General features: G+C 36.0%; 1 pseudogene; it reads left to right on the plus strand.

The window, feature by feature from the left end:
• The first annotated feature begins 368 nt into the window (after window positions 1-368).
• On the plus strand, window positions 369-27,910 carry LOC116751064 (annotated as a pseudogene).

The following is a 27,910-nucleotide window of genomic DNA, read 5'->3' on the forward strand; positions in this document are numbered from 1 at the left end:
AGAAGATTTTGAAGAAACCCCCACAAAACTAATCACAAAAATAATGCTCAAAATAAATACAATGTATGTCATCATTATTCCCACATGGACTTCAACCATAACCAATGACATAAAAAAATCATCGTTGTCATTCAACTACAAGAACACCAATGACCAACACCTGAAAAATCCACCTGCTAATAAGAATTCTCAACAACACATTGACCTCCCCACCTCATCAAATATCTCATCATGATGAAACTTTGGTTCCCTGCTAGGCATCTGCCTACTCCTACAAATCCTAACAGGCCTATTCTTGGCAATACACTACACACCAGACACAACAACTGCCTTGTCATCAGTAACACACATCTGCCGAGACATCAACTATGGCTGAATCATCTGGTACATACATGCAAACAGAGCTTCCATGTTTTTTATTTGCCTTTATGCCCACATAGGATGTGGCTTGTACTAAGGATCCTACGCCTCTCAGGAAACATGAAACATTGGAATTATCCTGCTACTTACAGTCATAGCCACCGCATTTATAGGCTACATCCTACCCTGAGGACAGATATCATTCTGAGGTGCAACTGTTATCACAAACCTACTCTCAGCAATCCCATATATTGGCACCACCCTTGTCGAATGAATCTGAGGTGGTTTTTCTGTAAATAAAGCAACACTAACACGATTCTTTGCCTTCCACTTCATTCTCCCTTTCATCATCACAGCACTAGCGGCCGTCCACCTATTCCTCCACGAAACAGGATCTAACAACCCCACAGGAATTCCATCCGATACAGACAAAATCCAATTCCACCCCTATTATACAGTTAAAGACATTTTGGACGCTTTACTATTAATCTTAGCCTTGTTGGTACTAGCCCTATTCTCACCCGACCTGTTAGGAGATCCTGACAACTACACCCCAGCAAACCCACTCAGCATGCCACCACACATCAAACCAGAATGATACTTTCTATTCACATATGCAATCCTATGATCAATCCCCAACAAACTAGAGGAGTCTTAGCTCTGACACTCTCGATCCTAATCTTGGCATTCATTCCAGTACTCCATACATCTAAACAACGAAGCATAATATTTCGACCCTTCAGTCAATTCTTGTTCTGAGTACTAGTGGCAGACTTACTGACACTAACATGAATCGGAGGACAGCCTGTGGAGTACCCGTATATGACTGTCGGACAGCTTGCATCTATCCTATACTTTCTTTTAATTCTAGTATTAATACCAATAGCTAGTCTCATGGAAAACAAGCTCCTGGGCTTCCCTGGTGGTGCAGTGGTTGAGAGTCCACCTGCCGATGCAGGGGACACGGGTTCGTGCCCCGGTCTGGGAGGATCCCACATGCCGCGGAGCGGCTGGGCCTGCGCGTCTGGAGCCTATGCTCCGCAATGGGAGAGGCCACAACAGTGAGAAGCCCGCGTACCACAAAAAAAAAAAAAGAAAGAAAAGAAAACAAGCTCCTGAAATGAAGAGTCTTTGTAGTATAACGCAATACCCCAGTCTTGTAAACTGGAAAAGGAGAACAGCACATCTCCCCAAGACTCAAGGCTGAAATTCTATATAAACCATTCCCTGAAAAAAGATATAAGACATTCACAAAACTACAGTGCTATGTCAGTACTAAAAATAATTTATTTTACTGCATACATGCTATGTAAGTCGTGCATGCTTGTACTGCCACATAATCAAAACAGCGTCTCTCTCGTGTATATGTACATGTACATTGTATGTATAATTGTGCATTAAGTTGTTTGCACCATGAATAATAAGCATGTATAGTCTATTATTAATATTACATAGTACATAGTTATTATTGATCGTACATAGTACATTAAGTTAAATCAATTCAAGCCAACATGTCCTATAATCCTGTCCATTATATCGCGAACTTAATCACCATGCTGCATGAAGCCAGCAACTCACTCGGCAGGGATCCCTCTTCTCACTCTGGGCCCATGAACCGTGGGGGTTTCTATTAGTGAACTTTATCAGACATCTGGTTCTTACTTCAGGGCCATCCCACTTAAAATCGCCCACTCTTTCCCCTTAAATAAGACATCTCTATGGACTAATGACTAATCAACCCATGCTCACACATAACTGTGATTTCATACATTTGGTATTTTTTATTTTGGGGGGAAGATTGCTTGGATTCAGCTATGACCTTAAAAGGTCTTAACACAGTCAAGCAAATTGTAGCTGGACTTGTATGTATTTGCTCTCTGGCTAGCACAACCAATGTGTGAAGTTAAAATAATGGTTACAGGACATAATACTTTACTATCCCCCCCTCAGATTTGAATAATTGTATATTATAACGAATTAAGCCTCAACATCCCGTATCATACCAACGAACTACTTAGATATTCGCCACCCATATAGACAGACTCCCCCCTAGATTCACCAATCATCCTATCGAAAATCTAATACTAAATCTGACATAAGCCACATAACATAAACATACAAACATCACCTACGTACAGCAAGTTAATGTAGCTTAAACACCTCATAAAGCAAGACACTGAAAATGTCTAGATGGGCCTACTAGCCCCATAAATATAAAGGTTTGGTCCCAGACTTTCTATTTGTTTTTAATAGAATTACACATGCAAATATCCACATCTCAGTGAGAGTGCCCTCTAGATCACTAAGATTAAAAGGAACAGGTATCAAGCACGCCACACCAGCAACTTACAACACCTTGCTTAGCCACACCCCCACAGGAGACAGCAATGATAAAAATTAAGCCATGAACGAAAGTTTGACTAAGCCGTATTAATTAGGATTGGTAAACTTCGTGCCAGCCACTGCGGGTCAATAATCATACGATTATTGACCCAAGCTAATAGAACTATGGCATAAAGCGTGTTAAAGAGCCACACAAGATAAAGTTAAACCTTAATTAAGCTGTAGAAAGCCATAATTAAAACTAAAATAAACTACGAAAGTGACTTCAATATAATCTGATCACACGATAGCTAAGACCCAGACTGGGATTAGATACCCCACTATGCTTAGCCTTAAACCCAAATAACCATAAAAACTAGATTATTCGCCAGAGTACTACCAGCAACAGCCTAAAACTCAGAGGACTTGCTGATGCTTCACACCCCTCTAGAGGAGCCTGTTCTATAACCGATAAACCCCGATTAACCTCACCAACCCTTGCTGCTCCAGTCTATATACTGCCATCTTCAGCAAACCCTAAAAAGGAGCAAAAGTAAGCATAACTATAATACATAAAAACATTAGATCAAGGTGTAACTTATGGGATGGAAAAAACGGGCTACATTTTCTATACCAAGAACACCCTTTATATTCACACGAAAGTTTTTATGAAACCTAAAAATCAAAGGGGGATTTAGTAGTAAATTAAGAATAGAGCCCTTAATTGAATAAGGCCATGAAGCACGCACACACTGCCCATCACCCTCCTCAAATGCCATGACAAAGCCCTAGTTCATCAACACATGCTAGACAATTATATGAGAGGAGACAAGTAGTAACAAGGTAAGCATACTGGAAAGTATGCTTGGATAAAACAAGATATAGCTTAAATAAAGCACCTAGTTTACACCTAGAAGATTTCATAAGCTATGTATGTCTTTAACCAAATCTAGCCCACACCTTTCCCACCATTACTAGCACAAACCAATCAAATAAAACATTCACCAGACATCTAAAGTATAGGAGATAGAAATTTAAACACTGATGGCACTATAGAGAAAGTACCGTAAGGGAATGATGAAAGAAAAATTAAAAGTAATAAAAAGCAAAGTTTACCCCTTGTACCTTTTGCATAATGAATTAACTAGTAACAATTTAACAAAGAGAACTTAAGCTAAACTACCTGAAACCAGCCGAGCTACTTATGAACAGTTAATAGAATGAACTCATCTATATGGCAAAATAGTGAGAAGATTTATAAGTAGAGGTGAAAAGCCTAACGAGCCTGGTGATAGCTGGTTGTCCAGGAAAAGAATTTTAGTTCAACATTAAATAATACTAGAAACCATAATAAGCCTCAACATATATTTAGATGTTAGTCTAAAAAGGTACAGCTTTTTACAAATGGACACAACTCTGACTAGAGAGTAAAAACAAACAATACCATAGTTGGCCTAAAAGCAGCCACCAGTTAAGAAAGCGTTCAAGCTCGACAACAAAACAACATTTTAATTCCAATATTAAATAAATCAACTCCTAGCCTAATTACTGGACTAATCTATAAGACTATAGAAACAATACTGTTAACATGAGTAACAAGAAATATTTCTCCTTGCACAAGCTTACATCAGCAACTAATAATATACTGATAATTAACAGCAAATAAATATAATCCAACACTAAATTATTTATTAAAAGCACTGTTAACCCAACACAGGCGTGCACCCAAGAAAAGATTAAAAAAGTAAAAGGAACTCAGCAAATACAAACCCCGCCTGTTTACCAAAAACATCACCTCTAGTATCACCAGTATTAGAGGCACTGCCTGCCTGGTGACAATCGTTAAACGGCCGCGGTATCCTGACTGTGCAAAGGTAGCATAATCATTTGTTCTCTAAATAAGGACTTGTATGAATGGCCACACGAGGGTTTTACTGTCTTACTTTTAATCAGTGAAATTGACCTCCCCGTGAAAATGCGAGGATAACAAAATAAGACGAGAAGACCCTATGGAGCTTCAATTAATCAACCCCCAAATCACAATCTTGAACCACCAAGGAATAACAAAATTTTACATGGGTTGACAATTTCGGTTGGGGTGACCTCAGAGCACAGAAAACCCTCCAAATGATTAAAGCCTAGACCTGCTAGCCAAAGCATAGTATCACTTATTGATCCAAAAAATTGATCAACAGAACAAGTTACCCAAGGGATAACAGCACAATACTATTCTAGAGTCCATATCGACAATAGGGTTTACGACCTCAATGTTGGATCAGGACATCCTAATGGTGTAACTGCTATTAAATGTTTGTTTGTTCAATGATTAAAGTCCTACGTGATCTGAGTTCAGACTGGAGGAATCCAGGTTGGTTTCTATCTATTACGCATTTCTCCCAGTATGAAAGGACGAGAAATAAGGCCTACTTTAAATAAGTGCCTTTAATGCAATTAATGATCTAATCTCAACTTAATAAGTGAGCACAAACTAATTTACCTGAGACCAGGGTTTTGTTGGGGTGGCAGAGCCTGGCAATTGCATAAAACTTAAACCTTTATACTCAGAGTTTCAAACCCTCTCCCCAACAAAATGTTTATAATTAACATTTTAATGCTCATCCTCCCTATCCTCTCAGCCGTAGCATTCCTGACACTAGTAGAACATAAAATCTTAGGCTACTTACAACTCCGAAAAGGACCAAACATTGTAGGCCCTCATGGTCTGCTCCAACCCTTTGCTGATGCAATCAAGCTGTTCACTAAGGAACCCCTGCGACCAGCCACATCCTCCACCACTGTATTCATCATTGCACCTATCCTAGCCTTGACCCTAGCCCATGGTCACAGATGGGAGTTGTCCTGCTGCTACTTCAGGAAAAGGGCTTGTGTGTGGTAACAAGACTTCTTCAAGGTTTGGTGTGGATATTACTGATGAAGATGTTGAGTTGCTACTTGACAGAATCCACCCTGATGAAAATGGAAATGTCAGATACCTCCAATTCACGGCCATGTTTGATTCGTGGTGAGGTTATTTAAGGGATGATCTCAGAAAAAAGTTTCAAGAATTTGATCCCTCTCACTAGATTTATCCGCAAGGCAGATTTTAAGGTGATTTGGACTGGGCTGTGCAACAACCTGAATGAATGTGAGTGTGGAATGCTTTGAAGGAGATGTGATACTAAAGGAGATGGAAGAGCTGTTGGAACTTTGATGTGTACTGACTTATCTAATGTTCACCACAGTCCTTTGAGGTGTCCCCCTGGCTAGCAAGCTCTATCTAGAATGCTACTTCCCTGCACTTCCTTTTCAGAATAAAGAACAGCAGGGGAAGCCAGATCCCACAATGGCGGCATCAGGGTTCGTGGCAAGAATCATGGCTTGCAGTCTGCCCCAGGTGGTCTTGTCTTCCCACAGCTTGTAGACCCTTAGACTTAGGAGCTGTTTCAAACACACAACCTTGAGAGAGTAAGGTGTTCTTGAGACCATCGGTACCGAATCCATAACTGAACCCAGTGAAGACCTCTATGAAAACGTTTAAGATTCTGGGAGAACATCCAGAGACCTACTCTTTTAGCCACTGGCTGCTGGAGACAGCCTCCTAGACAAATTACTACCAAGTCAGCCAGAACAGCTATTATAGACCCTCATAATCTGACTTCATAATGGAGACTGCCACATTCACTGCTGTGCAGCTGACAGGGTCTTGGTGCTCTGGCCAGGTGTCAAGCCTGAGCCTCTGAGGTGGGAGAGCCGGGTTCAGAGCATAGGTCCATCAGAACATCCCAGATCCCCATAATACCAATCAGGGAGAGCTCTCCCAGAGATCTCCTCGACGCTAAGACCCAGCTCCACTCAATGAGCAGCAAGCTCCAGTGCTGGACACCCCATGCCAAACAACTAGCAAGACAGGAAGACGACCCCACCCATTAGCAGAAAGGCTGCCTAAAATCATAAGTTCAAGACAGCCCAAAACACACCACTGAACAAAGTCCTGCCCACCAGAAAGACAAGATCCAGCCTCATCCACCAGAAAACAGGCACCAGTCCCCTCTACCAGGAAGCCTACACAACCCACTGAACCAACCATGCCTGCTGGTGGCAGACACGAAAAACAACGGGAACTATGAACCTACAGCCTACGAAAAGGAGACCCCAAACACAGTAAGTTAAGAAAAATGAGAAGACAGAGAAATACACAGCAGATGAAGGAGCAAGGTAAAAGCCCACCAGACCAAACAAATGAAGAGGAAATAGGCAGTCTACCTGAAAAAGAACTCAGAGTAATGATAGTAAAGTTGATCCAAAATCTTGGAAATAGAATAGAGAAAATACAAAAAAACGTTTAACAAGGACTTAGCAGAACTAAACAGCAAACAAACAATGATGAACAACACAATAAATGAAGTTTAAAATTCTCTAGAAGGAATCAGTAGCACAATAACTGAGGCAGAGGAATGGATAAATGACCTGGAAGATGAAATAGTGTAAATAACTACCACAGAGCAGAATAAAGAAAAAAGAATGAAGAGAATCGAGGATGGTCTCAAAGACCTCTGGAACAACATTAAATGCACCAACATTCGAATTATAGAGGTCCCAGAAAAAGAAGAGAAAAAGAAAGGGACTGAGAAAATATTTGAAGAGATTATAGTTGAAAACTTCCCTAGTATGGGAAAGGAAATAATCAAATCCAGGAAACGCAGAGGGTCCCATATGGGATAAATACAAGGAGAAACATGACAAGACACATATTAATTAAACTATCAAAAATTAAACACAAAGAAAAAATACTGAAAGCAGCAAGAGAAAAGCAACAAATAACATATAAGGGAATCCGCATAAGGTTAACAGCTGATATTTCAGCAGAAATTCTGCAAGCCAGAAGGGAGTGACAGGACATATTTAAAGTGATGAAAGAGAAAAACCTACAACCAAGATTACTCTACCCAGCAAGGATCTCATTCAGATTCGACAGAGAAATTAAAACCTTTACAGGCAAGCAAAAGGTAAGAGAATTCAGCACCATCAAACCAGCTTTACAACCAATGCTAAAGGAACTTCTCGAGGCAGGAAACACAAGAGAAGGAAAAGACCTACAATAACAAACCCAAAACAATTAAGAAAATGGTAATAGAACATACATATTGATAGTTACCTTAAATGCAAATGGATTAAATACTCCAACCAAAAGACATAGGCTGGCTGAATGAATACGAAAACAAGCCCCGTATATATGTTGTCTACAAGAGACCCACTTCAGACCTACGGATACATACAGATTGAAAGTGAGGCGATGGAAAAAGATATTCCATGCAAATGGAAATCAAAAGAAAGTTGGAGTAGCAATTCTCATAGCAGACAAAATAAACTTTAAAATAAAGACTATTACAAGAGGCAAAGAAGGAGACTACATAATGATCAAGGGATCAATTCAAGACAAAGATATAACAATTGTAAATATTTATGCAACCAACATAAGAGCACCTCAGTACAGAAGGAAAATGCTAACAGCAATAAAAGAGGATATTGACAGTAACACAGTCATAGTAGGGGACTTTAACACCCCACTTTCACCAACGGACAGATCATCCAAAATGAAAATAAATAAGGAAGCACAAGCTTTAAATGATACATTAAACAAGATGGACTTAACTGATATTTATAGGACATTCCATCCAAAAACAGCAGAATACACTTTCTTCTCAAGTGCTTATGGAACATTCTCCAGGATAGATCTTATCTTGGGTCACAAATGAAGCCTTAGTAAATTTAAGAAAATTGAAATTGTGTCAAGTACTTTCTCTGACCACAATGCTATGAGACTAGATATCAATTACAGGAAAAAAATCTGTAAAAAATACAGACACATGGAGGCTAAACCATATGCTACTAAATAACCAAGAGATCACTGAAGAAATCAAAGAGGAAATCAAAAAATACCTAGAAACAAATGAAAACACGATGGCCCAAAACCTATGGGATGCAGCAAAAGTAGTTCTAAGAGGGAAGTTTATGGCAATAGAATCCTACCTCAAGAAACAAGAAACATCTCAAATAAACAATCTAACCTTACACCTAAAGCAATTAGAGAAAGAAGAACAAAAAAACCCCAAACTTAGCAGAAGGAAATAAATCATAAAGGTCAGATCAGAAAACAATGAAAAAGAAATGAAGGAAACAATAGCAAAGATCAATAAAACTAAAACCTGATTCTTTGAGTAGATAAACAAGATTGATAAACCATTAGCTAGACTCATCAAGAAAAAAAGGGAAGAGACTCAAATCAACAGAATTAGGCATGAAAAAGGAGAAGTAACAGCTGACAGTGCAGAAATACAAAGGATCATGAGAGATTACTAGAAGCAACTCTATGCCAATAAAATGGACAACCTGGAAGAAATGGACAAATTCTTAGAAAAGCACAACTTACGAGGCTGAACCAGGAAGAAATAGAAAATATAAACAGACCAATCACAAGCACTGAAATTGAAACTGTGATTTAAAATCTTCCAACAAACAAAAGCCCAAGACCAGATGGATTCACAGGAGAATTCTATCAAACATTTAGAGAAGAGTTAACATCTGTCCTTCTCAAACTCTTCTAAAATATAGCAGCAAGAGGAACACTCCCAAACTCATTCTAAGAGGCCACCATCACCCTGATACCAAAACCAGACAAAGATGTTACAAAACAAGAAAACTACAGGCCAGTATCACTGATGAACATAGATGCAAAAACCCTCAACAAAATACTAGCCAACAGAATACAACAACACATTAAAAGGATCATACACCATGATCAAGTGGGGTTTATCCCAGGAATGCAAAGATTCTTCAATATACAGAAATCAATCAATATGATACACTATATTAATAAACTGTAGGATAAAAACCATATGATCATCTCAATAGGTGCAGAAAAAGTTTTCAAGAAAATTCAACACCCATTTATGATAAAAACTCTCCAGAAAATAGGCATAGAGAGAACTTAACCTCAACATAATAAATGCCATATATTACAAACCCACAGCCAACATCATTCTCAATGTTGAAAAACTGAAACCATTTCCACTAAGATCAGGAACAAGACAAGATTTCCCCTCTCAGCACTGTTATTCAACATTGTTTTGGAAGTTTTAGCCACAGCAATCAGAGACACAAAAGAAATAAAAGGAATCCAAATTGGAAAAGAAGCAGTAAAACTGTCACTGTTTGCAAATGACATGATACTATATATAGAGAATCCTAAAGATGCTACCAGAAAACTACTGGAGCTAATCAATGATTTTGGTAAAGTAGCAGAATACAAAGTTAATGGACAGAACTCTCTTGCATTCCTATACACTAATGATGAAAAATCTGAAAGAGAAATTAAGGAAACACTCCCATTTACCACTGGAGCAAAAAGAATACAATACTTAGGAATACACCTACCTAAGGAGACAAAAGACCTGTATGCAGAAAACTCTAAGATATGGATGAAAATAGTTAAAGATGATACAGACAGATGGAGACATATACCATGTTCTTGGATGAAGAATCAACATTGTGGAAATTACTACAGTACCCAAAGGAATCTGCAGATTCAGTGCAATCCCTATCAAACTGCCAATGCTATTTTTCACCAGAACTGGAACAAAAAATTTCACAATTTGTATGGAAACTCACAAGACCATGAATAGCCAAAGCAATCTTGAGAAAGAATAATGGAGCTGGAGGAATCAGGCTCACTGACTTCAGACTATACACAAAGCTACAGTAATCAAGACAGTATAGTACTGGTAGAAAAACAGAAATATAGATCAATAGAACAGGATAGAAAGCCCAGAGATAAACCCACGCACATATGGTCACCTTATCTTTGACAAAGGAGGCAAGAATATGCAATGGAGAAAAGACAGCCTCTTCAATAACTGGTGCTGGGAAAACTGGACACCTACATGTAAAAGAATGAAATTAGAACACACCCTAACACCATAAACAAAAATAAACTCAAAATGGATTAAAGACCTGAATGTAAAGCCAGACACTATAAAACTCTTAGAGGAAAACATAGGCAGAACACTCTATGACATAAATCACAGCAAGATCCTTTCTGAACCACCTCCTAGAGAAATGGAAATAAAAACAAAAATAAACAAATAGGACCTAATGACACTTAAAAGCTTTTGCACAGCAAAGGAAACCATAAGGAAGAAGAAAAAACAACCGTCAGAATGGGAGATAATATTTGCAAACAAAGCAACTGAGAAAGGATTAAGCTCCAAAATTTACAAGCAGCTCATGAAGCTCAATATCAAAAAAAAAAAAAAAAAAAAAACAACCCAGTCCAAAATTGGGCAGAAGAGCTAAATAGAGATTTCTTTATAGAAGATATACAGATGGTCACAAACACGTGAAACAATGTTGAACATCACTAATCATCAGAGAAATGCAAATCAAACTACAATGAGGTATCACCTCACACCGGTCAGAATGGCCATCATCAAAAATTCTACAAACCATAAATGCTGGAGAGGGTGTGGAGAAAAGGGAACCCTCTTGCACTGTTGGTGGGAATGTAAATTGATACAGCCACTATGGAGAACAGTATGGAGGTTCCTTAAACTAAAAATAGACCTACCATACGACCCAGCAATCTCACTACTGTGCATATATCCTAAGAAAACCATAATTCAAAAAGAGTCATGTACCACAATGTTCATTGCAACACTATTTACAATAGCTAGGTCATGGAAGCAACCTAAGTGTCCATGGACAGATGAATGGATAAAGAAGATGTGGCACATATATACAATGGAATATTACTTAGCCAGAAAAAGAAACAAAATTGAGTTATTTGTAGTGGGTGGATGGACCTGGATTCTGTCATACAGAGTAAAGTAAGTGAGAAAGAGAAAAACAAATACCGTATGCTAACACATATATATGGCATCTAAAAAAAAAGAAAAAAAAATTGTCATGAGGAACCAGGAGCAAGACAGGAATAAAGACGCAGACCTACTAGAGAATGGACTTGAGGACACGGGGAGGGGGAAGGGTAAGCTTGTACAAAGTGAGAGAGTGGTAGTTTATATATGGACATATAAACACAACCAAATGTAAAATAGGTAGTTAGTGGGAAGCAGTCACATAGCACAGGGATATCAGCTCAGTGCTTTGTGACCAGCTAGAAGGGTGGGATAGGGATGGTGGGAGGGAGGGAGACGCAGGAGGGAAGAGATATGGGGATATATGTATATGTATAACTGATTCCCTTTGTTATAAAGCAGAAAGTAACACACCATTGTAAAGCAACTTTACTCCAGTAAAAACGTGAAAAAAAAAAAGACAGCTTAACAGGAAAAACAAATACAACAACAACAAAAAGAAGATGTGGCACATATATACAATGGAATATTAGCCATAAAACGACACAAAATTATTTGTAGTGAGGTGGATGGACCTAGAGTCTGTCATGCCAAGTGAAGTAAGTCAGAAAGAGAAAAACAAATACTGTATGCTAACACATATATGGAATCTAAAAAAAAAGGAAAGGTTATGAAGAACCTACTGTCAGCACAGGAATAAAGATGCAGATGTAGAGAATGGACTTGAGGACATGGGGAGGGGGAAGGGTACGCTGGGACGAAGTGAGAGAGTGGCATGGACTTATATATACGACCAAAGGTAAAATAGCTAGCTAGTGGGAAGCAGCTGCATAGCACAGGGAGATCAGCTCGGTGCTTTGTGACCACCTAGAGAGATGGGATAAGAAGGGTGGAAGGGAGATGCAAGAGGGAGGGGATATGGGGATATATGTATACGTATAGGTGATTCACTTTGTTATAAGGCAGCAGCTAACACAACAATGTAAAGCAATTATACTCCAGTAAAGATATTAAAAAAAAAAAATTGCAACTGAGTTAACCCCTGTAATATAGTGTGGCCAGTATTCTGAAAATTGGCAAATATATATAATAAGTGGTTTATTGATTTTACATTAGAAGATATGATACATTCAATGTATATTTTTCTGATTAGCACTACCATTGTTAACAGGAAAAAGAAAGTCCTATAATATATTGCTAGTAGAAATATAAATTGTACAGTACTTAGAAATCTCTATGACAAAATCCATTAAAATAGAAATATGTATAGTCAATATTTCTTCTATGAATATACCCTATAGAAATATGTCTCACTCATACAGTTACAGGATGTTTATTGTAACTGTGCTGTGGCAAAAAAATGAAATAAGATGGATGCCTCTGTGTAAAAGAATTGCTGTACAAAATATGGCATATCCAAACTATGGAGAATATGAAGATATTAAAAAGAGTAGTCACATAGAAGTTTTTCATCTTGATCTACTAAGTGAAAACTGTAAAATGCAGAGAAGTAGTTTTATTATGATCTAATTTTTCTAAAACAAATTTAAAATTACACCTCTAAATATAATGCTTTATATAATTTTATTAGCATGGAAAAACAATAGAGGTGAATATAAATTTCTTTGAGTGAAGATGAGGTAAGGGGATGTGGTCTGGAAAGGGGGAATATTCAATTTACTCAGACCTTACAAACAAAATTCAATAATAAAGTCTATGTAGCTAAGAGATTTTGGATATTAATGATAAAATTAAAAGAGCTTGAAAGAATATGGGTGAGAGCTCTTTCAGCACACTCTGGGAGGCGTAAGTCCATCTGGGACACATGAAAGAGGTTCTTGAATGGTAACCAGAAATAGTCTCCTAACCACACTCATTATAACCAGTTCTTTAAAGCCTTGCTTCCTAAAATGTAGTTTATGGTTCTCAGCATTACCTGGGAATCTGTTAGAGACTCTGACACATACTTCACACAGTCCAAAATTATTGAATCAGAATCGGATTTTACCAACCTCCCCAAAAGATTGATATGCACATTAATATTTGAGGAGCAATGCCTTTGTGGATGATGACAGACTAAGTCAGAACCCACTGTATATTTTTCCAATTTAAGTATATACTAGTATACATAGAAAAGTGTGCCAAGTTCTGATTTTTAAAATCTTTATACGTTTGTTCTCTATGTCTGTATCTCAATTTCTGCTTTGTAAATAAGATCGTCTATACCATTTTTTTTCAGATTCCACATATATGTGTTAATATATGATATTTGTTTTTCTCAAGGGAGAAGGTGGGGTGGGAGGAATTGGGAGATTGGAATTGACATATATACACTATTGATGCTATGTACAAAATAGATAACTAATGAGAACCTACTGTATAGCACAGGGAACTGACCAAAATGAGAAGGAAATCCAAAAAAGAGGAGCTATATGTATACGTAAAGCTGATTCACTTTTACTGTACAGTATAAACTATCACAATGTTGTAAAGCAACTATACTCCAATAAAAAAAATAAAGTAAAATATACACATGTATCACAAAAAATTTTTTTAAATAAAATCTTTAAAATAGACAAAGTACATTTTAGTGAAAGCAATAGCAGTAAATAATGCCAACAGTAACTCTGTGACATATTTTAATTACTAATTAATTACTGTGTAGCCAAAATAATACTCAGCATTGAAGCTATTAGAGTCTCGGTTCTCTCAATTACAAGATGGACTCTTTTTTTTAAATTTATTTTATTGAAGTATAGTTGATTTACAATGTTGTATTAATTTCTACTTTACAGCAAAGGGATTCAGTTATACATGTATATGCATTCTTTTTCATATATTTTCCCATTATGGTTTATCACAGGATGTTGAATATAGCTCCCTGTCCTTTACAGTAGGACCTTGTTGCTTATTCATCCTATATATAATAGTTTGCATCTGCTAATCCCAAACTCTTACTCCATCCCTCCCTACCCTTGGCAAACACAAGTGTGTTCTCTACGTCTGTGAGTGTGTTTCTGTTTAATAGATAAGCTCATTTGTGTCATATTTTAGATTCCACATATAAGTGATATCATATGGTATTTGTTTTTGTCTGACTTACTTCACTTAGTATGATAATCTCTAGGTCCATCCATGTTGCTGCAAATGGCATTATTGCACTCTTTTTATGGCTGATTAGTATTCCATTGTACATATGTACCACATCTTCTTTATCCATTCATCTGTCAGTGGATATTTATGTTGTTTCCACATCTTGACTATTGTAAATAGTGCTGCTATGAACATAGGGGTGCATATATGTTTTCGAATTATAGTTTTCTCTGGATATATGCCAAGGAGTGGGATTGAAGGATTTTATTGCAACTCTGTTTTTAGTTTTTTGAGGAACCTCTGTACTGTTTTCCATAGTGATTACACCAATTTACATTCCCACCAACAGTGTAAGAGGGTTCCCTTTTCCCCACACTCTCTCCAACATTTGTTATTTGTAGATTTTTTAAAATGATGGCCATTCTAACCGGTGTGAGGTGGCACCTCATTCTAGTTTTGATTTGCATTTCTCTGATAATTAGTGATTTTGAGCAGCTTTTCATGTGCCTCTTGGCCATCTGTATGTCTTCTTGGAAGAAATGTCTGTTTAGGTCTTCTGCCAAATTTTTGATTGGGTTGTTTGTTTTTTTGTTACTGAGTTGTATGAGCTGTTTGTATATTTTTGAAATTAAGCCCTTGTCGGTTGCATCATTTGCAAATATTTTCTCCCAGTGTGTAGGTTGTGTTTTCATTTTGTTGTTCCCTTTGCTGTACAAAAGCTTGTAAATTTGATTAGGTCCCATTTGTTTATTTTTGCTTTTATTTCTATTGCCTGGGAAACTGATCTAAAAAAACATTGGTACAGTTTATTTCAGAGAATGTTTTGCCTGTGTTCTCTTCTAAGAGTTTTATGTCATGTCAATATTTAAGTCTTTAAGCCATTTTGAGTTTATTTTTGTGTATGGTGTGAGGGTGTGTTCTAACTTCATTGATTTACATGCGGCTCTCCAACTTTTCCAACATCACTTGCTGAAGAGACTGTTAAAAGATGGAATCTTAATAAATAGAACTTGTTTCATCAGGCTTTCATTATAACCAAAAATGTATCCAAAAATAATTTGAATATTGAAAATTTTTATATAAATATAAAGGCATTGTTATTGGGGTCTTAATTAAATGCACATATATCTTTTACTTTTTTTCGTTTGTTTCAGTGTTTTTCATGTTGGAATTTCCCAGAGCATCATGAAATAATTTTACTCAATCAAGAATACTGAAGGCCTAAAATATTATGTACCTACGCATTAGCACATATCTATAGATTCTTAAAAACTAGGAGACTCTGTCTCCTACATCTTAAGATTTCTACTAATCTAATACTGCTTTTTAAAAACATTTTGTAATCTTCAGTATTTATAAATGAATACTAAGTAAATTATATACCTCTATAAACTGCATTACTTCAACAGAAATAATATATCTGAAAGACAAAATAATGTGATATGTGATTTTGTATGTGCATCAATAAAAATTAAAACAAATCTTATTACAAAATGCAAAATGTGTTCAGTAGTAAATGAAATAATTTTTAAACTTACCAGCAGCTAATAACAATGCGTCTCATTGTAAAGATGTCTTTGTTGTATAAACAATTTTTCTTTGTCTTTCCTACATGAGTATTCTCATTTCATGTGTAGCTGACACCAAATATTTCAAATCTTAGGTTAAAGAGTCATCAAAAACTGCAGTCATTTAATAGGCCCAAAAGAGATGTAAGCATGCTCTTTGCAGTTTAAAAAGAGAGGACTTATCACATAAATAGCTACAGTAGAAGCACCTATCAGGCTGACCAAGAAAGAAGCAAAAAAAAAAAAACCCAAAACAAATAAACAATAATAACAACAGCAAACTGCCTTGAAATAGCTGTTAATAAAAAGACAAGTGGAAAATTAAGGAAGTCAACCGGATTAGCAATAGAGAGTTAACTTTAAAAGGCATATGTAAGAAAAGAGCAGGAACAGAAACTATTCAGTATTTCTGGACCAATAAAATAGATGGTGAAATGAAAGTACAGGGTGATATAATTCAAACAGTTTTAAGAATACTAGAAGATAGGGTACAAGTACTGAATAAGCAAGTACAGAATAAAAATGAGGGCAAAACCTGCATCCACAATAAGAAGGGTGGTAAGGAAATATAAATCACAAACGTAAAAACCTTTTATTCAGTCCTTGTTATAAATTAAGTATATCACAAAAGTATGTAATAAGCAATGCAAAAATAGATTCCTACTTACATGAAGTGCTAGAGCTACTTTTTGCAACACAAAGGCTTTATTCCCTTGTTGCCTTTATAATTTACAAAAATTAATCTAGGGTCACCCATCAGTTTTACCTTCAATCCAGTAGGATAGAGGATGCTAGAAGAAAGGGAGAAGCTTGTTTCCATTCAAGGATACTGTCCAGGTGTTATACAATTCTTTCAAATACATTTCATTGGCTAGAACCTAATCATATGGCAACACCATACTGTAAGAGAGACAGCTACCTATAGTCTTTATTTTGGATAGCCATATGCCTAGCTAATGTTAGGGGTCTTTATTACCACAGAAAATAGGAGAATAGATTTGGGACAAAATCTGGCAAAGGGTTATTAGGGGAGAGAACCCAAATCTCAATTAGCATATGAGGAAAGTAATGCCTAAAGGAAAGTAATGTCTAAATAAGCTTATCTTCTTATAACTCTATTAGAGAGTGGTAAAATCAGCACTAGACCCTCAATTAGTTGCTTGTTTTCCTAAAACTGATTTTCTCATAAATTAAACTCAGTGCTGAGTAGATTTAAGGAGCAGATCTGGAATTGGAATATTAAAACCTTTTTCCATTGTAACTGATTACCAGTGTGAATATGAGAAATTGGCACTCATATTAGCCAGTTTGTTTTTCTTTAATTCTAGAAAAATTTTTGAATAGTCTGAGGCTAAGCTCTTCTAGCATCATGGTGTAATACACTTTATTAGTCTTTAAAAAGTAGATCTTTTGATTATATATAAATAACTAAAGCATGAAAATTGATGCCTTCTGGATGAAAATATGTTACAAAAAAAGAAGAAAGCTCCCAAGTTACTAGATACCTCATTTTTAATAGTCAAATACACCACATTGAAAAAGAATAGTTTTATAACACTTCATGTGCCCACACACACACATCTTTTAATTTATCCCTCTAAATTATACCATGATATCAAGAGCATGTCCCAACTTTACTCATTTTTACTTAACTCTACTTAAGCTAGAAAAGAATCTACAAATGGCCCTTATTCCTCACTGTTTTTCTGCAGAGTTTTGCAAGAACAATGGCAGTGGGAAAGAATTATCTTGGTTTGTTATTGTGCTCCTTGGAGCATGGCAAAACCTAATCAGAGATGGAACTGGAAGCTGTCCATCTGGAGTGGTTTAAACAGTCAAAGAATTTTGCTCAATTAAATATGTATAGATTTATTTAATGTCAATAATACCTCAAGATAGTAGTTTTTAGAAAAAGAAAAATTAAAAGGAGCAACAACCTTATTCTGAAAGGATCCTAATGCCCCTTGAACAAAGTATACCGCTTTCTGTACTTTTTTTCCCCTTTACTGTACCTACTCTTTGAGCTCAACTAGTAAAGTCTACTTTTCTTCATGGCTTTAAAAAAAAATACAGAACCCAAAGATCTACCATGAGGTTTATAATATCTACTGTTGGTTAGTGATTTATATGTTTGTTTTTAAGACTCATTTCTTAGATTAAAGTTCCTATTTCGGTATAGCACTGCTAAAATGAAACTATATTCCATGTAATGCAAAAGATAATTGAGTCATTAATAGAAAATATCTGAACACAAATATCAATTCTCGTAAAAGAGGACCAGATATTTACAGAGAAAAATGGAATTCAGAAGGATTCATGTATGATGCATTAATCTAGGGAAGGAGATACTATGTGAGATAGCACAATGATATCTTAGGCAATTTTTGGATGCTAGAGTTGTCAGCACAGAATGACATTCAAGGAGATGTATAGAATTTTATGGAAAAATTTGCTTTACATACAATTCTGTATAGAATATTTCCAAACAGTGGAAAAAAAATGAATGTCACTTTCTTCTTTTTACCTACACCAGAACAGCAGATGAATTTTTCTATAGATCCATGTGGGCCCAGGTTCTGATGGATCATAGATTCATGGATCATAGATTCTAGCTAATGCAAAGAGCACAGGTTTTTAGATTATATAAGTCCTGATAGATAAGATGACACAGGATTTTTTGAGATTTGTAAAAGGAAATGGAAAGTATAGATTTACCTTAGCTTGTTTAATTAAGCATGTCAAGTGAAAAAAAAAAACTTTAATTTTCTACCTACTGAAAGAAAAGACTGAGTTTGATAATACTGATGATCCTGTAAATTTTTTTATCATAAATTTAGCTCTATGTCTTGGACAAATTATTTTTATTTGAAAGTTTATTGAACCTGTTTCCTTATTTTGTAAAATGAAATATCAGCATGTAATCTTAGATCCCTTTACCTTGAAAAGAATTTTTTATAATTTTTGGAAATAGTATTAAAATTTTAATTTTCTCTTTATTTTTTAGACTTTCTGTAAAATTCTTTTCATAAAGCAAAAATGATTGAAAGATACATTTTTACAGAATGTTGCAAATAAGTCACATTTGAGTCAATTTCAGGAAAATATATGAAACGTGTTGAAGAGGAGAAATCTGTTTTGTGGGGACCACATGGCCCAATAAAAGGAATATAATTAGAGCTGTGGAGGCCAAAATTCAAATCTTAAAGTTTCCATATTTCTGACTGAAGTAGGATTTAATAGAGCAAAGTGGTCAACATGGGCTCTGGAGCCCAACCTACCTATATTTAAATCCAGGTCTTCCTTTTAATAATTATTTGACCATCAGCAAGTTTATTAACTTCTTTGCACCTCAGTTCCCTCATGTGTAAATGGGGGTTAGGAGGATGAATGATTAAATGACTACATGTACAGTGCTTAGAAGAATGCCTGGCACTTAGAGTTTACCACTATCTTTGTTTAATTTTCATCGCTGAACTACTGCCATCATATTTTAAAGTAGTAAAGACATATAATATTCAAAAGAAATTTTGAACTGTGGTGGAGGTGTTGTGAGACAATTTAGTCAGGATCTTTCTCTTTATATGGGATTTTTAAACTATTTAAAAAGTATAAAACCTGTCTTCTTTTAGAACCCCCATTGTCCTGGTATTGGAAGACAGGAGAAAGATCAGGTTTTTATCATATATTCCTTAAAATGCAATGATTAGTTTTCAAGAGTCTGAAGAGACAAGGAGTTGAGGCCCTGCCCTGGGGAACTCAGCATATGTCCAGGAGATCATTTGGAGGAGAGAGAGCATCAGCAAACTTAGTACATTAGACCTAAGGGAAAGAGCTGGCCTGTAAGAGGCCCTGTATGGAAAGTGATCGCCAAGGGGCTTGTCAGTAGTGCCCGATGTTCACTTGTATTGTGATCTGTATTCTACTTATTATCGAACATCTTTCACTTTTGGGAAAATACTACTAGATAGAATAGTCTGGTGGTCAATGAAATTTGAGGAAAAATGGAGGACAGACTGTTCTGTTCCTTCCCACACCTTCCACCCTGCTCTTAAGATGATATGGTGAGGTAAGGTAAGAATGAACATGACCTTTACCCAGGTGGTTGAGATCTGAGCCAGACACAACAAGTCAGAATGAAAATAGGTAGATAGCCATTAAAAATTTGTCATCCCACCACCCTCTCCAACCACCAGATTCTACCTGGAAATCAAGAGAAATATTTAGGAGGTTGCTGAATGCTCAGGTGTTTTATAATGTTAATGAAGAAAAGTTAATTATGAACATGAAAGTCACATGGGGTCTTATAGGAAGTATATTAAAATCCTTCAAAAAATGCAAAGTATTCTATAAATCCATTTCCAATACCAAATTTTAAATACATTTATTCTATTAAATACAAGCATCATAAAAGCAGGCCTTCTCAGTTTTGTTTACTGCTACAATCCCTAATCCTAGATCACTGGCTGACACAAAGCAGGTACTCAACAATATCTGTAAATAAATGAAGACTTTATAATATACAAGTAATAAATTTCTCTTGCAATTTGTTAAAAGTTGTTTTTGATAATTTAATTGGAATTTATGCCGAGCCACAAATATTTTTCAAATATATTTTTAAAATAGTTTTCAGCATGATACTTTTTCAGTTTATTTATCAGAAAGTACAACTTACCTCTCTTTGCGTAAGTTCTTACTTTTTTTAAGCTGCATGTGGTTAAATTCACATTAAAAGTTGAAAGAGGATAGTTTTTAAAAAATATGTACAAATAATTTTTAAGTAAATATTTTGTGAAGCAAATAACTGATTTTTCTTTTTACTTTTTTTGCCTAATATTTGGATTGTATTATAGTCTTTAAAATGAGTCTTTGTACTTTTCTTTTTTTATCTGAAGACTGATGTTTCTGCCATAGTTAACTAGGCAGAACTTTAAGAACTTTATCAGAAAACAAACAAACAAACTGCAGAAATGAATGCTTTTCAGGGAAATGGGGCTGTGTTTTTTCTTTGGAGCCTAGTCAGAATTAGTTAACACTAAGGAAATAAGAAAATATTTCTGTTCTTAACACATACCACATTTGCCACAAGCAGTAAAGTAAAGCTTCACATTTGCAACAACAGAATTTGGCCTGACATTTCCAGTCCTGATGCTCTCAGCTGCATGGTACAGCCCCCAAAGAAATGAGCAGCTATTGTTGTCTCTTGCCAAGACCAGAATTTTGAACTGTAACCAGGAAGAGGTATTTTCCCCATTTATATGCACACTGATAATTAGGTTCAAGGAAATGAAGTGCCTAGAATGGAAGTTGAGGTTTTGTTTTTTAATGTGAACTTGTTTGATACCAGCTTCCTCTCTTCTGACAGATGGATCCTTTTTGGCAGATGATTATGCAAACTGTTCCTTTCGTGCTTGTCTACATGAAATGTATTCTATAAACACATTGAAGCATCGTGCTCCTCTGAGTCTTCAGTGCTTGGGAATGTATTAGCACCATGATGATTTGGATGACAGGATTCAAAAGTGTCTGAAAGTAGAAGCTGGGGTAATACTCATGCGATTGCTTTGGTTCTGTCAAGGGCCCTGGTAGATAATAATGTGGTTCCCTTGAAATTTTAAAAGGAAAAGAAATGAACTCACAGATAATAGAGGAAAATCCAAACATGCAAATTATAAATTGTTTTTAATAAGTGTTTTAACAGATACTAGAAAACGAATGCATTTGGAAAGCAGTGCTCAGGCACATTTAAAATGAATGTCAGGCACTCACAGGAGTATTCTGCCTCTCATGATCTAATTATAAGGGTCATATTTTCTCATGATTTAGCAGTTTTAATGATTGTGCCAATATTTCGACTACCAAGAAACCTCCCTCTTTGTATTTCTGCAATCAAGGATATAAGACCTGACACAATAGTACTTTTGCAACCCAAATTTTAGTGAGAGTTTTCTTGAGGAACTACTACTACTGATGCTGCTACTAACACACAGACACATACACACACACACACACACACACACACACAAATCCTTATTTTAGGAGAGAAAGTCACACTGCTTTAACTGAGGCATGGGTAACTTGTGTTAATTAAACAGTTCTGGGCATTCACTTGGGCAGTCTGAGAGCACTGTATCACACATTCACTGGGTCATTGGGAGGCTAACCCACACTCCGGTCTGCCACCTTAGCTAAAATCCTGAAAGCTAGTCTCCCTGAGGGCATTATTAGAACCCTAATATTTCTTTCTTATTAACTGACATTATAGGGGATTTTGTAGGAGACAAAGGGGAAGGAAATAAAGATGAAAGACTTCTGATATCCTTTCAGTAAGGGTTTGGTAAAGACATATAGGACACTAAGGGGAAGAAAAGAGAGTAAAGGACTATGTCCTTTGGATTCCACAAGCAAGATATACTATCTGAAAATTAGATTTTTTTCTTGAAATAGACTACAACCTTTTATCTTCCACTAATTAAAGCTGTTCGTCACAAAAGGATGACACATGGTTATAGATGTTCCTGAACAAGTGTGGTGGTGACAGCAAGTGCCTTGAATTATGCAGAAAAGAGTAGAAGAAAGCGTGTGTGTTTGTGAGAATATGTGTGTTTATAAATTTATGATCTAACTCAAAATGTTGTGTGAGACCAGCTCCCATGCAAAGCAAATAGAGAGGCAGCCAATCCATGAGAGATACTCAAAACACAGCTGTAGCCATATACTGGGCACTTTCTTGTGATTGAATTAGGGATTTTGATGTTTCCAATTAATCACTACACATTTAAGCAGGCCAATTCAGATTGCTTTGGTTTGTGATAATTAAACCAACGCTATCTGGATGTTTGGCTTGTAGGTGTAAAACATCATTGTTATAGACCAGTTATTGAAATCTAATTCAGTTAGAATCTAGTTTCTTAATTTGGTGGACCCATATTTGAGAGACAATGAGAAAAGCATTTGAGATTATAAAGGATGAAACTATAAGCTTCTAGTATTCTTTACCCCTATTACTACATAATCAGATTCTCTTTGATAGTCAAATTAGTAGAACAGAAATAGTAATTTATTAAATTAATATGTATTGAGGCATTGCTTTGGGTGAAAGAGATATAACAAAGAACAAGGCAAACAAATTTCCTTATTTTATGTAGCTTGTTTTCTACTTTGGGTGGGAGTGGATATATATATATATATATATATATATATATATATATATTACAGAAATAAACAATGAAAGGATAATGTGATAGATTTGGAGAGAATAAGGATACCTAAGACTGGGAATGCATTTCTTTTACTATTTCATTTAAGTGAGTACCAAATGCTAAACATAAAGTAACCCTGCAAAGATTTGTGTGAAGAGAATTCCACAGAGAGAGAACAGAAACATTCTACTGTGAGGATACTCTGGGGTTCCAATTGTTTATTCCTATGTAATAAACAATGCCAAAACTTAGTGGCTTGAAATATGAATTTTAATTTGCTCATGACTTTGTGGATGAAGAATACAGGATGGGCTCTGTATTGTGCACACCTCTGTTTTATGTGCTATCATCTGTGGTGAATCAGTAGGGCTGGAAAATCTACTCACAAATCTGATAAATTTGTACTGGCTGATAGCTAGAAGCTTAGCTTGGGCTGCTGGCTTGGGGCCTCAATTCTTCCTCATGTGGATCTCTCCAAGGGCTTGCTTCAGCTTCCTTGCAGCATGATGGCTGGCATCTATGAGTGAGTGTTCCAAGAGAACGGAAGTGGAAGTGTCCAGTCTCTTAATGTATCACTTCTGCCATACTCAAAGTAGTCATAGAGCACAGACTCAAGAAAAGTGGGTACAGACTACAATTGTTAATTATAGTAAGAGAAGTTGAAAGAATGTATGACCATTTTTAATTTGTCACAGTTAGCCTTTTGTCCAAAAATTATTTCCATTGCTCCCATATGCAATATACACTCACCCCTCTGCCAAACCCAACAGTTGTATCCCAATACAGCATCAGGTTCAAGATAGGATCCAGGATTTCATATTCTAAATCAGGTTTAGGTGTTGAGGAGGCTTCTCACATGGAAGAGCAAGTTGGTGCTGGCTGCCGGCTCGGAGCTCAGCCAGACTAGTCCTCTCCATGAGGCTGCTTTGGCTTTCTTACAGCATGGTGACTGACTTCCAAGACTGAGTCTTCCAAGAAACATGAAGTGGAAGCTGCCAGTCTCTAGAGGCCTAGAGCAGAAACTGGCATACCAAAACTTCCAATATATCCCATTAGTCAAAGCAGTCACAGAGCCTACCCACTTGGATGGGAGGAGCATCAAGGAATCTGTGGCTTTCTTTAATTTGCATACCTGGTGTTCTCAAAAGGCAGCAAGATGAATCCTTAGGCAATATCCAGTACTGTCCTTTGTGTGCTTATAATTTAAAATTAAATCCCTTCAAGAACTCAGAAAATGTAGATAGTGCTCTAAATGGTATCTGAGTATGTACTAAAAGATACCTCTGAAAGCTATAAAATCACTTTGACCATGATAAATCCATCTGAGCGTCAGCCAACCTAATGGGCACAGAGGTCTTGCTTCTAGAGTACAAAAAGAAAAGGACAAATGCATTAACCCCAAGTAGTCAGGAGCAGAAGGAGCAATAGAGCAAATAAAACCTCAGTACTGAACTGAGAGCTGAAATTAGAGGGAATCCGCTTAAAGGTCCACTGGATGGATGGTGAGGCTAAAGATTACAGATTGGATGTCAGGTTTCACTGGGACACAACAGGAAGTGAGAGCAAAGGGAGGACAATAAGGAACTCTTGTTCATTGTCATAAGCAAGAATGTGGTAACACCTTCCTAATATTGCCTCCTAGATCCTCTATGAATGTTTAGTTAGACTTGTTTTTAAAGTACGTGGTCAGAGCCAGAAGAAACAATGAATGATTTTCTTCCTCTGGACGTTAAGTGTAGATAATTATATATTGCTTACAGTAAAACATTTCTTCAAATATTATGTGGAAAAGGTAGATAACCAAAGTGCAAAATATTTACCTGTATTTTTTAGAATGCAAGAGGAACTGATTTGATATGTTAGAGGATACTCTTTAAGGTTGCTTGTGAGATTTCCCTGATTGTTTTCTTGCACACAGAAGTGTAAGACTGGAAAGAAGAAACACAAGCACCAAACACAGTGAATAGAGCAATCTATTTTTGAAAATGAGTATGACCAAGATTATTATCATTTAGCTTCTTTGCAAGTGCAGAAAAGGATCTAGCTGGCTCTAACCCCTATTTATCCTTCAAGACAACTGCTTTTATTTCCTTTAGAAAACGTTCCTAGATGTCTTCCCATTCCTTCTAATCTGAGTTACAGATTTTCTATGTTCCTTTAATCACCCTATATCTAATATTATACTTTTCATGTTGTATTTAAGAAATATACTTAATTGTTTTTTCCCAGTATTATGAAAATGTGAGTATAGTAGCTGTTTCTTACTGTCATAGATCTGCTCTGTCCAATATGGTAGCCATTAAACACATCTGGCTATTACTTAGATTTAATTATAAAGTGTTTAAATTTACATTAAATTAAAATTCAGTTCCTCCGCTGCACCGGCCACATTTCTGGTGCACAATAGCCCTGTGTGGCTAATGGCAACCACGCTGGAAGGTTTAGATAAAGAACATGCCCATGTTCATAACCATTCTATTGGAAAGTGCTGCTCAAGATTTTTAATAATTTTTATAGAATAAAAGAAAAAGTCTGACTCAACATTATTACAGTCATTTGGCCCTCATGTGGGAAACTGTGCATGTCTACACAAACATACATATATTAAACTTCAGTTTTCTTGGCATGATATTAATAGCTATTCATGAAATACAAATTAAAACTTGGACATACTAACTAGAAGCACTTTAATTCACAGAAATGGTTAATGGTCACTTATAAATGTAAATTCTATTTGTTCCTAAAATTATTTGGGCACTCTGACTTGATTAGTCCCTGAGATAAACTCTTAGACTCTTTCATAGGCCATATTGAGGACCCATACTGTGGAAAATGGAGTAAGAGGGTAGATCTGAATAAATCATCATTCCAAACCTGAATTTAAGTCATACTGAAAGATGCCTTGTATTTTTTATAATAATTAGCTTTAAGGTAAGCTAATTACCTTAAGCAATCAGAGAGACAATGATATAATGAAAACTGCTTGGAGTTCCAAAAGTGCTTTTCAGACACAAAGAGATCTGAGTCATATTAAATAGACATAATAATCAGCAACTAGATGAAAAAATTTTCTAAGGTCTTATTTTTAGCTGTTTGGAAAATTACAGAAATGATCTTATAAGTTGTTGTTCTCTTCATTGACCCAATAAATAGGATAATAATTTTAAAACGGTTGAAGAAGTGTGCTCATTAGTCCTTAGTGGAACCTGTGCTCTTGCTCAGTGACTGTCCAGATTTATGCATTTTGCTTATTCAGCTGGAAAAGTATCCCAGACCCTCAATTCTAAATGAAGAGGAGAGAGAAAACCCCTATGCTCTGGAAAATATGAGAGAAAGAAAATTAAATATTGACTGAAGAGGAAATTTTCTAATTGGATAGGAAAAGTTATTTCACTGTGGGATAGAAAATGAGACCATATCTCAAAATGGTTTCAGATAAATGAGCATTTACTAGTCATATTTTTCAGTTATGGATTGCCATGTATGGCAGGGTAAACTTTTCATTTTCCCTATATAGGTGTTCCTATATTACATGCTTTCTCGTTTCCACTATTACTTTACAAGTAGACTAAACAGCATACTCCTGGTTAAATGCGTACAAAGTAACTGTCTCTAATTGTAATTATGCAAGCAGAATTTATTGCTGTTGCTTACACTTGACTGAAACTCTTATATCCAGGTCTTTATTTTACCTTATATAGTCTTAAGCCTTATTGTTTCTTAATTTCACATTTTATAGCCTGACTCCTTATGCAATGCTCTTTCATATCTACCCCTATAAATTTTAGGCCCTCCCTTCTGAGCTACAAAGTAGTCTTTAGCTGTACTGAAGTATTTTATTCCTTGCTTAGATGATCTGATGTGAGTATTTGGGTGTTGGAATAATAATCTGAAGAGCTTCCAGAGTAAAAACAAAAAAAAAATCCATGCATTGTAGTTTATCTTGACATAAAATCCAAGTCTTATCTTTTGGGAACAACAATATACATAATGGGAATAAAAACAGGAGCTTTTGTTCTATTCTTTGTACCAAGATCATTATATATTAAATTTTTATTTTATGTGTTAAAATTTTTAATCTGCCTGAGCACTATGAGATCTCTAATTTGGTCATTATTTTTAGTCAATTTTCATGATTACTATGGACTATACTCTATTATTAGGTCCAGAATTTTGGAATTTGACCTGCTTCCTTCCTACTTACTACTAGAGACTTAATCAGATTCTGCATTTATCACAGCTGTCATAAAATTTTAACTGATTTTTGCTATCATTTCATATTTTAAACATAGATGGATGGAATCTACCATGAAATCTTTGCTGTAACAGTAGTCTTTCTCTGCTTGCAGCTCTCATCAAAAACTTTTCAAGGTCATTTTCTATTACAGGAAATTTGGAAGCAGAGGTAATTGGACATTTGGATAGTGAACAGTTACTTTTTGGAAATGGAGGAGGCCTTTTTACTGGAGAGGGATCCTATGAAGCTGTCAGTGTTTGA

The sequence above is a fragment of the Phocoena sinus genome, chromosome 3 (assembly GCF_008692025.1).
Source record: "Phocoena sinus isolate mPhoSin1 chromosome 3, mPhoSin1.pri, whole genome shotgun sequence".
NCBI lineage: Eukaryota > Metazoa > Chordata > Mammalia > Artiodactyla > Phocoenidae > Phocoena > Phocoena sinus.